Source organism: Apus apus, chromosome 25 (assembly GCF_020740795.1).
Source record: "Apus apus isolate bApuApu2 chromosome 25, bApuApu2.pri.cur, whole genome shotgun sequence".
In the NCBI taxonomy this organism is placed as follows: Eukaryota; Metazoa; Chordata; class Aves; order Apodiformes; family Apodidae; genus Apus; species Apus apus.
In genome coordinates this window covers 6,145,654-6,159,185 of record NC_067306.1, presented here as the reverse complement: position 1 = coordinate 6,159,185, position 13,532 = coordinate 6,145,654, and the positions used below count along the sequence as shown (strand labels likewise).

The following is a 13,532-nucleotide window of genomic DNA, read 5'->3' as shown; positions in this document are numbered from 1 at the left end:
GCCAAAACACACTGTTGGACATATTGAAGTGAGATGAAATTTCCACCATTTCTTTAAACAACTAGTATAGCTGTTCCTAAAACTTCTCATGGACACAAGAGCTTAGACGTATGCCAGCTAGTCAATCTCAGAAGATAAGCAAGGGACCAGACGCTTAAGAGAAAGAAGTCAAGAAAAAATAAACAGAAGGAAATTCCTAGAGAAAACCAATTTAAGTTCCTGATTTTTCTTGTTTATTTAGTTGGCAATTAACTCAGTAAGGGATCCAAACCTCAGTTTCAAAGACCAGTTTCACCTAACATTTTCAGCAAGAAAAAGTTATTACTGAAAACTAATCTCAAATATATTCCCCTGTAGGAATGCTTCTTCTGGCATGGTGCCTGAACAACACAAAGGTCATTCACTGATTTTAGCAGAACAATATCAATTCCCTATCTGTTCCACTCACATCTACATGACAGAGAAGTTAAAAGCGAATTGTTCAGAATGTGCTCCTCTTGCCCCATGCCCTCTTTCTTGTGTATTTTACAGACGCTCTTCCATCTGCATTTTAAGGAAGATCTGACAAAAGACCTAAAGTACTCTTTCCTAACCACAGTAGTGAAGAGATACCTACTTCTTATTGCTGCCTTCTTTACCCTAAATGTTTCAGTCACACTTTCATTTCAGCCCTAGAAGCAGTAGATACAGAGGAGATTCCCAGGATCATTATGTACAACCAATTTCAAGCATCAGGTTCTCCAGTATTTCTGAAGATACTTTCATCATCATGCACTTACATGGTTTAACGCTGAGCCTTGTTCCTTTGCCAAACTGCAATTTGTTATAACCGGTTCCTGAATTCACACATCATTTAACTCCTTTGCAAAAACCTTTTCTGCTCTGCAATTGTACATAAAACAAGGAAACCCTTGATTTATGATGATTTCTGAACAGGAATGAATCAAGATGGCTACATTCCAGACTTACTCAAGCTGGCAAGAAAATCTAGGCATAATTTTGAAATGTCATTAAAAAAACATTTCTCATAGCATATGAGCTACCTGGACAGGAAAATTTTTACACCCTAAATAAAAGCCTTCAATCTTTGTTCCTCCCTAAGAGTTTAGATCTTATATACAAACTAAAATATAGGGAGGGAGAAAGAGAACTTGCCCTTGCAGTCAAATAATTGACCGTGCTTCTAATCAATCTGGGTAATTAATATGCACAATTCGGCTATTGCATATACTATGCCATCCCATATATATTTAAGTGGGTGCAGTAATGAAGATATCATTAATGCCACCCTATGCAATACTCCTTTTTGCACTTCATCAGGGCATAAATCACTCACTGCAAGTGGATCAAGTGAAGACCCTAGCTCAATTAACCTACATGTTATGTTTCTCACTTAGAAAATCTTTCGTCCTAGCATTTTCTATGTACTGCTTTTCATGAACAGCACCTTCCCCTCCCTCCTGCCCCAGTACTTTCTACTCTTTGGAAAAGAGAAATGCTTGTCACAGAATTCTGTAGAACCACAATTTCTCACCTATGAAGCTAAGGCAAGATCTGTCAGAAATACTGATCTGATCACAAATCCAGAATCAGAACTTACTAATATTATTTAGCCTGACCCCTACATAACACAGGCAGGAAAATCAAGCGTAAGATTGCTGCAGTATTTGAGATTGTCACAACAGATGAACAGTGATCTACAAATAGGCATAATGGAGCAATAACTTGAGCTGGATACATATCCAAAATAGCTTTGGAAAACTTCAGATATTTTTTGCTTTAACCCAGAGCAAGTGAAACTTGCCCTTCAAACTATATTTTCATGTCCTTCAGTAAATTTGATCACTTTACCCCCTGGCCTTTGACCAACTTCCAAAAGAACACCTTAGGAATTTGTATTTCTTACATGAAAAATACACTCACTAGAATGAACTCCTTAACACCACTGAGTATTTGTCTTATTATTTATATTCAGCTTTCAATTTCTCTCCCTCACACTTTATCTTCAAAGCCAGATCTCCACGTCTTAAAGAATATGAAAAGAAACAGATAAAAAATCTGAGTGTTGTTAACTAGTTTACACTTGGTGCCACAACTGTGTTCCCTGTCCAAATATCTGACTTCTTCCTCCTATAGTTTCACTTCCTGACAGTCTTCAACAAAAAGCAACTCTGAAATTTGAATTTAAGAATCTCTTGGCTAAAAACACCCTGGTAAGTCCCAGGACCTGACTATAAAGAAAAAGTTGTACCTTTCATAGAAGAAAATTAAAAAAACAACAAACCAACCTAGTCATATATATAAAAATATTTTATATTAAATGCCACCTGATTTTTTTTCCTATTCTCCTCAGATATTTTCTTTAAAATCCTCTACAAAATACCTAATTGAAATTGTAAGAGCAGAATAGAATTTAACAGAAAATCAAAATTAGCCTGTCTGATTTATACTACTGCACAATTCTAGGATGAATCTGAATTAATCTGATGAGTGTCCATGTGCTCTGGAAGAAGACAACTCAGACAAAAGCACAAGAACATTTCTGTGTCCAGCTCTGCTGAGGACACAGGACTCACACTGAATGGACTCTTACTGGACCTGGGATGGGCTGAAACACTATCGTCTGAGATCACTGTTACTACTTAAAGACTTACTTGGAAGCACAAACAGGTAAGTTCCTCCACCAAAAGTGTATTTTCCATAATTACTGCCTACACGGTGACAAGGAGCTTTACATGAACCATTACAGGAAGAATTCAAGAGATTCGCAGTCACTACTGCAATTAATCACTGCCTTTCTAAAATCTCTAGTACCAGTATGAAGCAAAATGTCTTACTTTGCTGATGACTGTATTCACATACATTTATTTTTGTTGGCTAGAAATCTGTTAAACCAAATCTTTTCACAAATGGCATTAATTAATACTTTACCATTCACATCAGTATATCTTTTGTGTCTATAAAAGCAAAGAAGTTTTACATTTCACTACTTTTCATTTTAAGCAATTTCAGATGAAGCATGGATACAAAAAAGAGGACAGTATTTAGCATTGCAACATTTATTTCCAACCATTATTTTGTCAACATACTAATTTTAAAAGAATAAAAAAGGTTCATCTGAATCATTCCATACCACTGCCCTTGTAAGATAGTACATTTGGGAAGGCTATGGGGTTGACATAATAAAAATTGATATTGAAAGGTTTTTCAGTCTTATAGATACTCATCAGAACAAAGATTCCCTAAACATTTAAACAAATTCAATGTAAAAAAAAAAAAAAAAAGGTAGAAAAAAAAAGTGCATGGAAGTGTAATTAGTAGAATTGGGTTATTATGAAAAGCTAAACCTTGGATAAGGAAGTTAGGCTGTTAATGTTTTTGTATTAAATTATTTAATTCTTACTTACTTGGTTTTACAACAATTCTTGTTCCTTGTCCAAATTTCAATTTCCCAGAGTTTCCTGTATTCACACAGCTAGCAAATGCTTTACAAAAAACATCCAGAGAAATATATTTGCCTTCTCAGCTCCTCCTTTCTTAGCAGAGAAGTTAACTAAATGCAATTGGGAGCATTAAATTATGATATCCGTAGTTTATTACTGGACAAGACATTGCTTAACTAAAGACATTACCCTCAGCCTGTTTTATATAAATATTTTAGATATAAACAACAATACTAACATGTTTCTTGTAGAAGTATGTGTCCCTTTTCTTTCCACTTTAATTTGGAAACTGATTTTATTCATCACAGATTAATTATCATTCCTTCTTATCTATACATCTATTTTCAACTATAAAACCATTTCCAAGGCAATTTTTCACTTGGAAAAAATACCTGGTTTTTACCATTCATTTATTTCCATTCCTGAATGTGAATTAACACAGTTGCAGGGAGAATGCAAAACAATGGTGTATATATACATTAACAAGAGCTTTAATTAAATTAGTTTTTACTGGTACTTCATTTGTTGGCAAATGTATTATCAGCTCTGGTTTAAAATTTGAGAGATACTTGCTCCCTGTGAACACTGCCAAAACATGCTGCAGTAAATTGCTTCTACTTCTGTTTAAGAACTGTGTCATATCCAATCACACCGGCAAGGTATCCTAAGTATTGGGCTACTATATGTGATATGAAACCTGCTCTTTGCCCAGCTTTGGAAGTCATCGGGAAATAAACAAATATAGGTACTTCTAGAAAACACAAAGTTGCTACCTGATCGTGATGAAGAACTGATATTCTGCCTCAGGACAAAAATCTGTGCATACTCATATTTTCTGACTACTAAAAACACTGGTTGCCAAAACACTAAGAGAAAATATTCTTCAAGCAAAATACAAAAAAAAATGTTTTTCATCAATAGATTTCAGTGATCAGGGACCCCAGAGAAAGACATTACTAAGTTATTAGCAACCTTTGACATTCTAGTGTTTTTAAAACCTAAGCTATATGTAAATTAAAAGGCAAAAATTTCTTGCAATATTGAAATGTAAGCACTCACATGTCACTCCCCATTTCTGTTCTAGAAACTCAGGAAAAAACCAATTACCTAAATCATCATGTAAACTCTATGAGGAACTAGTACTGGACATATGTCTCACATTTGTATGCATGCAATCCACAGAAACACAGTCACTTGTTTTCTAAAGCCTTTCATATTTCATTTAGGCTTTAATGGGTTTAATTTAATGCATGGCTTTAATTTTAGAAGCATTTCTCTTTCAAATTTTAGCTCTTTATTGCCATCTCCAGAGTTGCAGCACAACAGCGCTTTACAAAATCCTGACCATGGAAAGTTTCAATCCATGACAGTCTTTCTACTTAATAAATGGTCTTTCAATTTCTAACTGTGAAACTAGTAAAAACCTTGATTTGAAAAGCCTTTTTTTTAGCCTTCACATGGTGCAAAGAAAATGAGGCTCTGCACTACATGTTCAAGGATATTAAGTGTCTTGAGACAGACAAAAAACCATATCCTGCACATCTGAGCTGCCTAAATTTAGCCTAGTGTTTCAGTTTCCCTCTATAATCAGTAGAAAACCAGATATTTTTCAAGCACAGTTCTTATCTTGAAAAGAATAACTCTAAAGTAACCAAACCTCAAGAACAAGTGATGAAGACAGAAGCAAAATCACCTTGGGCTAGCTGATTTCACCTTGAATGCCTTGTACTAAAGGGAGAAAATCTAGACTCACAAGTCTGGCAGTTTTAAGATGAACATTTGCTTATTCTTTATCTGAAATGTGACACATTCACTAGCTCTGGAAACATAGTTGGAAAGTTTCTCATTAGGGGAAGAAATTATCTTTAAATCATTAGTTCCAAAGCTCATCACAGTACCCAACAAGCCCAGTTTTTGAGATGTTTATTTCTGGCACTTACTTGGATGAACAGAGAGCCTTGTCCCCTTTCCAAAAGTGAGCTTTTCACAGGCAGCTCTGAAGTTCCAATCTGACAAAGAGCTCAACCAAAAATACTAGCAGTAGCTTTTGATTCAAAGGAGTTCTTTTTAACTTTGGTATGTAAACATAGATCTCCCGGAGTGTTTCTTCTCAGATCAAAATCCTAGTAGAACTTCTCATGACAATTCACTACTGTGCTTTGATATGCTTTGATATCGTATCTCACCAATCCAGCTCATACCTATCACAGAGCAGTTTGTAGTTGCATCCTTCCTGTAAAAGTCAGAATAATTAACTGTAAGCATGAAGATGGATAAGAAAAAGCAAGACAGGAGTGGAGATTTTTATATAGCTCTTCCTTCATTTACCTCAGTTAGTGCTCATCTTACCCTAGCCTGCAACATGGAGGCACCTCCACCAAAACTATCTAAACTCTTCATCCAATAGAGCTCGAACACAACAATTATATTTCTTCACTTTGTTTTGTTTGTTTTCCAAATGCTCCCCATCCTCTGAACAGCACCAAGCCTTCAGGATTTCTTCCTCTCTAATATGTGAATTTATTCCTGTTACTGCATTCCCAGTTTTGGGAAGAAAAAAACAAAACAAACCAAAACACAAACACTTCCATAATCTTCCTTTATAACTAAAATTCTACACAGACACTGTACAGAGCAACGCATTCCCATTTTTTGCCTCTATTTTCATTCTAATATATGCACAGAGATTACTAGAAACTGGCATTGCAGCCCCAAAATTCAGTATTATCTCCTTCTTGTCTGCACATGACCAGCTACACATCAGTAAGACTGAAAACTTACATGCAGACTAACAGTAGAATATACACTGATAATTCTCTATTCCAACATGTTTGTTTGTTATTTTTCTTCCACTCTACTCACTTGGATTTACCTTCAGAAGAGTCTCCATCAAAAAACTAAGTGGATTTCCAACTTCCAGCATTCCCACTGCAACCTCAAAATGCATCTCAGAACTCAGGTTTAAAAACCTGTGGAAGCCACCCAATTCCAGACAACCTTGTACTGCTACTTAGTAGTTACTCTGGAATGATCAGGATTGTTGGTGTTCTTGAGACTTACTTGAATGTACTGTTAAGTTATTCCTTGACCAAAGATAATTTTCTCAGAACTGATATATCACATCTTGAAGAAACTTTACAAAAACCTAAGCAGTTTTGTAAAAACCTAAGCTTGAAATTTGCTGAGTTCTCACAGCTTAAGCAAGGAGAATTGCTTGTCTGGTGCAAAACATGCTCTGCTCTTTCAGGCAAATTCAGAGTATTACTTCCAAGATGTAAATCTAGAAAAAGTGTCTGAGACAATTAAATGCTTCTGCTTCCACCACTTTCTTTCTCAGAATTCTTTATTAGATTTTCACTGTAAAACTACAAAAGCCCATAATTTTCTGCTTCAATAGACACCTTACAGAGCTGTACCATCTGGTATAGTGTTGTTTACAGTATTAAAGCTTGTTAAAAGTAGTCCCAATTGTTCACTTTGATTAGCAAGATATTGGATGAGAGCTGCTGAATTACTGAGAACAAGTACAAATTTGATTCTGTTCTCTTAGTTCAGCTGTAAACCAACAGACATAATATTTCCCCCCATTTGGACTTACAAAAAGCACACACAAAAAGCACATGCAAACATATCCACTTCCAAATATGCATCTTGATATGAACCACTCAGTGATATGCCACCATGAAAATATTTACACAATGGCCAGCTTGTCCACTATTTTAACTATTCGGTACTAAAGAAGGTTCCAGGAAATGGTCTACAATTATGCTTTGTTAGTTGTGGGATACTACAAATCTACGCCCAAACCTCACCAATTTTGCTAAAGGATCTTCAGAGCCACAAAATGCTTACTGCAACCCTATAGTATGTATTTCAGTTAATATCTTGAAAGCATTACACTTTTACCAAAGTTTGGTATTCACTTTTTGTTCTTTCCTATACAGCTGTGTCTTCATTATAATTCTAATTAAATGGCTTAGCCTCCAGACTGGTTGACATCCAAGCCCTATTCTGAATACAGCCTCTCCTCCCTATGGAGTGAAACTCCTCATAAGACACAGAAGCAGTCATGTATCACTGGTCCACTCCTGCTATATGAACAGTTGTATGGTCCTCACTACTATGGGGCTTCCTCCTGCATGATGAAGTCAGAACAAATGACGCTAAGCAAGAAACAGGATTTATTAAAACCTGTCCCATTCTTGAAGGGAATTAATCTCTCCTACACACAAGACAAGGTTATGGAAGTAAAAGGAAACCATTACAAAATCTTGTTATATTTCTTTTCTACAGCTTTTCTCTTCAATTGTAGAACAGAGAGGCTGAATCAAATCTGCACTTATTCTATGGAATCATGCACTTACCACATAATTACAGCAATTAAGCATACTCTTAGAGACTGTATGAAAAAAGTGCAAAGCCTTCATATTGTGGTCAGTAACATATTGTGTCTATTAACTGTTGACCCAAGATCAAGAAGCTTGGTCTATTCTAACATAGGTAAGTTTTTGCTAAGGGAAAAAGAGCTTGCACCCCCAGTCTCATTCTTTTCAAGACCTCACTTTTTAACTGGTAGAATGGCCTTTCACATCCACCTGTACTGCTATATCTTCTGTTCTTACCAGGATTTACTTTCAGTCTAGTTTCAGTTCCAAGAGTTATTATCCAGCTATTCTTCACACACTAGCTAACAGCTTTACAAGAACACTCTCCAAGGGTAATGCCCACTGTAGTTTCCTTTTTTTACCATCTTTTGTCATTGAAAATTAAGCACTTAGTGCTCCTTCCAGGGCTGCTCCAGTCCCAGACACAAACATCTTTTTCCTTCTCTTTCAGCCCATTGCAAAAAAAATTCGTTTTTCCTTTTGCTCCTCTTTGCACTTTACTCTTGCCAACTGTAAGACATGGGATGTTATATAAAATCACATATCCCATTTTGTAAGCTAATCTTTCCATTTAGCATTACAATGCAATTTCTTTTCAATATTTTTTAACACAGAGCTACAACATCTGTGCAAATTCTTTCCAATGGAAAGTTACAGAAAAAGGTTAAAATCAGGTTTTATTACCATCTGTAATAAAAAGAACACATAAAGCCACACAGTCACAGAATGATTGAGGTTGGAAGGGTTCTCTGGAGGTCAATCTGGTCCAAGCAGGGCTCTGCTCAAGAATGACCACCTAGATAGAGCCAGTTTTCCAGGACCATCTCTAGACAGCTTTTTAATGTCTCCAAGCAGGGAGATTCCACAACCTCTCAGGGCAACCTGTGCCAGTGCTTGGTCACCCTTACAATCTTTAAGTATTTCCTGATATTCAGATGGAGCATCTTGTGTTTCAGTTTGTGCCCGCTGCTTCTCATCCCGACACTGGGCACCACTTATGCTTGCATTTAGTATTTTCTAATGGCATCCTCCAAATTGCTAAGAACTAGTCTTGTAGTGCAGAGAGGTTCCTAAACTGATCTAGCTTGAGATATTCCATACATTTACAAGAATAAACATTTCTGCTTCCAGACTTAGTTGCACTGACTTTCAGACATATTCTCTTCTGAAAGACTTGCTTTGAGTAGGCTACACCAGTGCTATGCAGCAGTTGAGAGCTTCACATGAGATTATGGGGACTGTGGCCCCTCAGAAAACTATTGAGTGCTCTTTTCAGCTCAGATAAATGACAAGCCTCACTTGGCTTCAGTGGAGTGCTCCTTCTTGACTGTGTACACTTCTCTAAGTATAGTTTCTCCAGATTCAGCTCTTGATTCAATTCTGCTTAACTCATGAATAATAAACTTAGGTAGATAGACTCACCAGATGATAGAGCAATGAAGGCAAATTTCTATGCTTTGACATTCCTCACAGATAAGTTCAAAGCTTTCAAGCAACTAGGGTTGAACCCTGCAGGTGAAGGCCACTTCTTAGCACTCAGTGATCATTCTTATTTAATTGACTTTCTACTGAAAATTATGGGGAATAAACTCTCTGTGTTGCTAAAGGAAAGCTAACATAAACCCTCTAGATATCTCCTGTCAGTTCTTTTTATTTAACCAAGGTATTTGATAAACAGTGTTGTCAAAAACAATGGCCTAGAATTTATGACTCTCAGTAACAAAGAAAATAATATTTTTAAGTAATAGTTTTCAGGGCTTTTGCAAGAGTTAGTTTTGTAAGATATCCAAGAAGCAAGTAATATCAGGTATCATAAGTAAGGATAAAAAAAAGTTGAAGCACAAGTGAATTCTGTTAGTGTTTCTAGACGAAAATATTTGTATAGGCATCTTCAAATTGTTGTTTAAAATGAGTATGCCAGAAAATCAGGGCTTATACAATTGAGCCTACAGACTCATATTTAAGAAATAACCTGTCTTTTAGGAGGAAAAAAAAATAAATCCTAAATTTGTATGCTGAGTTAAATTTAGTATTAGATATACCTCCTTGACAAAAGTTTGGTATTTGCCACAAGTGTTTTCACTACTACAGAAAGCTTTGCAAAAACTCGTTTATGTCACAAACCAAAACACAATAAAATAAAAACAGAGCAGACTGAAACATCTTATTTTTTAGTCTCATGCACTAGTTATAGTTTTTTTCAAATTGCTGATATACAGAAGAGAAGCATTGTAGTATTTTAATGCAAATTTTTCCTTTCTCAAATATAACTTCAAATCCCTCCCTAGAGGACAAACCATCCTACTCTGGGTTTCTGTCTGTAAACAGACAGCAACTTTCAAATCTTTTCTAATGTAAGGCTGGACTGGCAATCATCATCAGCTTGTCCAGAATGCAGGCCTGAATTTACAGAATAATGTCAAACTGAAAACACATGATTTAGTGGTAAGGATATCAGTTAATACTGACCTTGAAAAATAACACACAGCTAACTAATATAATTTTATGTGAATTTAGGTTCTATTAAAAGCACAGGAAAAAAAAAAAAAAGTCTATTCTGTGCATATCCATCTAGTTGCAGTATTTTTTCCCAATTTTTCTTACCTGGGTGCACTTTCTGTTCTTAATGTCACCTCTGGGAAGATGCTTCATCACTGTAATAGCTTTGAAAGAACCTACTGTAAGCAGGGTTTTACTGATTATCTTCCTTTTACTTCATAAAACTGGCTGCTATATTTGGCAGAGAAGTGATTTGTGTGTTTGTCAACTTGTTCATGTTTGGGAATTTTAAATGGGAGCAAAGTCCTTGGAAATAACATTCTCATATTTATCAAGCTAAAAATAAGCAGCTTACCTGAATGCACTGTTAGATGTACTCCACCCATAAATGTGAGCACCTCGATGAACATACCCACAGTAGCTCGGCCCTTCACAAAAACACCACTTCCATCCTCTCCTAAAATGTAAGACATTCTCATTGCACATTATGAATTTCAACTATTCTTCATCACATTCTTCAGCACTGACAATTTTAATTTAAAGCAATTATATGCAGGGACTAAATATTTAAAGCCATGAAAAAAAAAAACATTTAAACAAACAGCATCTCAAAAAACAGCCATACCTTTATCTGCTGAAAAAACGTAACTGACATAATTGTGATGAAATAAATAATTCTCCAGTAACTCTTCTAAAATAACTGAATATGTGCAGATTTTCTTTAAAGAAAAAATAACACTTATTCTAAAACTTCTGTTTTTCTCACAAATGTTATATTTCTCTCTGTGTCACACTCCATAGAGAAGAAAAACAATTTGAATGGATATTCAGGATCAGCTGAAAAAAAATCAGGGCATCTCTTCCAGAACAGCTCAGCCAATCATTTACATTCCCGACAAGCAGTCTCAAGCACATTTACTTGCAGGAAATGCAAGAATAAAAAACTTAGAACCAGCAAACGCAAATACTTCTTCTTGCATAGCAAGGACAGTAGGGATCATGTTATTACTCAGAGTTGCAATGTCTGAATTGAAGAGCATATGTGGCTCCTGTGCAGCAGCAGTAAGTTTCCTTCCAAACCCTAGGATCACAGTGTAACAACATTAAAAAAAAAAAAAAAAAAAAAAATCCCTTCATACCACACAGGGATCAATTTTTATCTATAAATAAGTATAGCACAATTTGCATTAGAAATTTTTCTTAGATTGCCATTCCCAGATTCCAGAAGCATTGTACATTGTAGTGAGGAGGGAGGAAAAGAAGAAGATGAGGGAAGGAAAAGCTCTCCAGTCTGTTATAGGATGAAATCACTCAACAATATCTTATCCAGAGTTCCAAATACATACATGTAGTCAACAAATGGAAAATATCCCTCTGATGCTAGTATAAAATAAATAAATGGAACAGAATTAAAAGCAAAACCAGACGAATCCTGTCTTCCTGTTTAAGTCATTCTATCCCTCTCTGAGTGCCCACTGCAGCAGGGTACAAAAGAAGTTCTAAGAAATTTAATTTCTCTCTCCTTTTTCACACATAGTGGACACAAAAGGATAAGTAATTTTATCTCAGTTCCATAGCAAGTGACCACCTCTAAGGCCAGTCCTTTATCATCTGCAGTCCCCTTGATCAACTGTACCACTAAACCCCATTATGACTGTTCAGGAACTTAGTGTGACTGTAATTCCGATGTATGACACCCTGGATTCTTAGTTCAATTATATTAAACAAATATTATATACACAGGTTTGTGGCATGCAAAATTCCTGGCCAATAGCAAAGAGACTTACCTGTTTTTAGAAGCAGTCAGGTCTACAGGCAGAACTTGATGGAATTTATGTGGCTTGGTCCTTCCACAGTGAGAATCCCCTCTGCAGAGAACCTCACAGTTCAAAGGAGCAGAAAGCCTCACCAGAAGACCACAGCTCCTGAGTGCATCCATTTGTAGTCATCCTAGATGAAAGAACTTGTCCCACAATTTATCACAGGTGTCGCGAGCCGGTATTGCGGGGCCCACAACAGGGCACCAGACACTTCAGCATTTGTATCCATCCATTATCTTCTTATCCACCTCTTCACTGCCTGAAGCCAGAAATATTGTAGTTTCAGTAGTTTCCTTGTCTAGCAAGACATTTATACCTTTGGAAGACTTTAGCCTGCTTTAGACATAACAGCTTTTTAGGGCACAAACACACCCCTTAAGCCCAGAAAGATGTATTTCCTCTAGCCTAGGGTATTCTGACCTCCGAGTTTACTCAGTAGTTTGCAGTTTAAAGCTCCCTTAGAAGTACCAATGAATTTCAAAATCAGTACTGCATTTCCTGTATTATACTCCATTTCTTCTGTTACAAATCACCTACAACTCTACAACTGTTTTAGCTTGTATCATTGAATAAAGATTCTTGAATCTCAGTTCCACTTTTCATCTCCTTTCATCTGTAGTTTTCTGGCACTGATTTTTCTAAAGTCTCTAGAGCACATACCAAGGGTTTTCATCTGGACTTGCTGGCGATGCAAGAATGCAAATGAAGAACAAAAAGTTTAAGTTGTGATATGTGCAGAGACAACACTTACTGTGAGGTTTGAGTGCTTGGCTTCTTTTTCCACTTGACCTATTTACTGGATTTCACCAAATTGAAAATGTTGTTAGAACAATAAACACTTTGACCAGCAGGTTGCAGGAAAGATCAAGGAAAGAAATTCAGTTTATATCAATACTTCTAATTTTATCAGGAGCTTTTTAGCATTTGGGGAAACAGAACAGGCAGATCAGACTACGCCCAGCAGAATAAATGAATATATTTCTTGTAATTTTAATACTGTGTAACACAACATAATTATTCAGCTGTAAGAGAAGCTATTTAATATTCACCATTTTCATGAAGTTTGATATTTTTTAAAGTAAGAGAGAGAAGAGAACGATAAATTTAACTTCTTAAAAATATCTATAACAGGTTATATAACCATAAAGTTAAATAAACCCCGGTTTATCATCTCAATAATAATTTTTTCATTGAAAAGGATACACAAGTGGAGTTTTATTAAAAAAAAAAAGGTGGGTTTTTTTTTACCTCATTTTTGTGTATTTTAATTTCTTTTACCAAGTTACAACTCCCAGAAATTCTGCGTACCCTTTGAGTACCCTTTTAAGTACCTGCATACTCTGAATTCTAAATGCAAACCTTGCCCAAGAGGATGCAAGCACATG

General features: G+C 35.9%; 1 protein-coding gene and 1 long non-coding RNA gene across 2 annotated transcripts in view; both read right to left on the bottom strand.

Moving 5' to 3' along the window:
- The window catches only part of LOC127394543 (T cell receptor alpha chain MC.7.G5-like), a 116,034-nt gene that overhangs the window by 22,003 nt on the left and 80,499 nt on the right, over positions 1–13,532 (bottom strand). The gene's annotated exons all lie outside the window — the stretch shown is intronic.
- LOC127394551 (uncharacterized) lies at positions 5,396–12,454 on the bottom strand. Its single transcript, XR_007891648.1, has 3 exons — positions 12,115–12,454; positions 10,683–10,784; positions 5,396–5,676 (listed from the first exon to the last, which is right to left on the bottom strand). It is a non-coding gene; the product is annotated as an uncharacterized LOC127394551 (long non-coding RNA).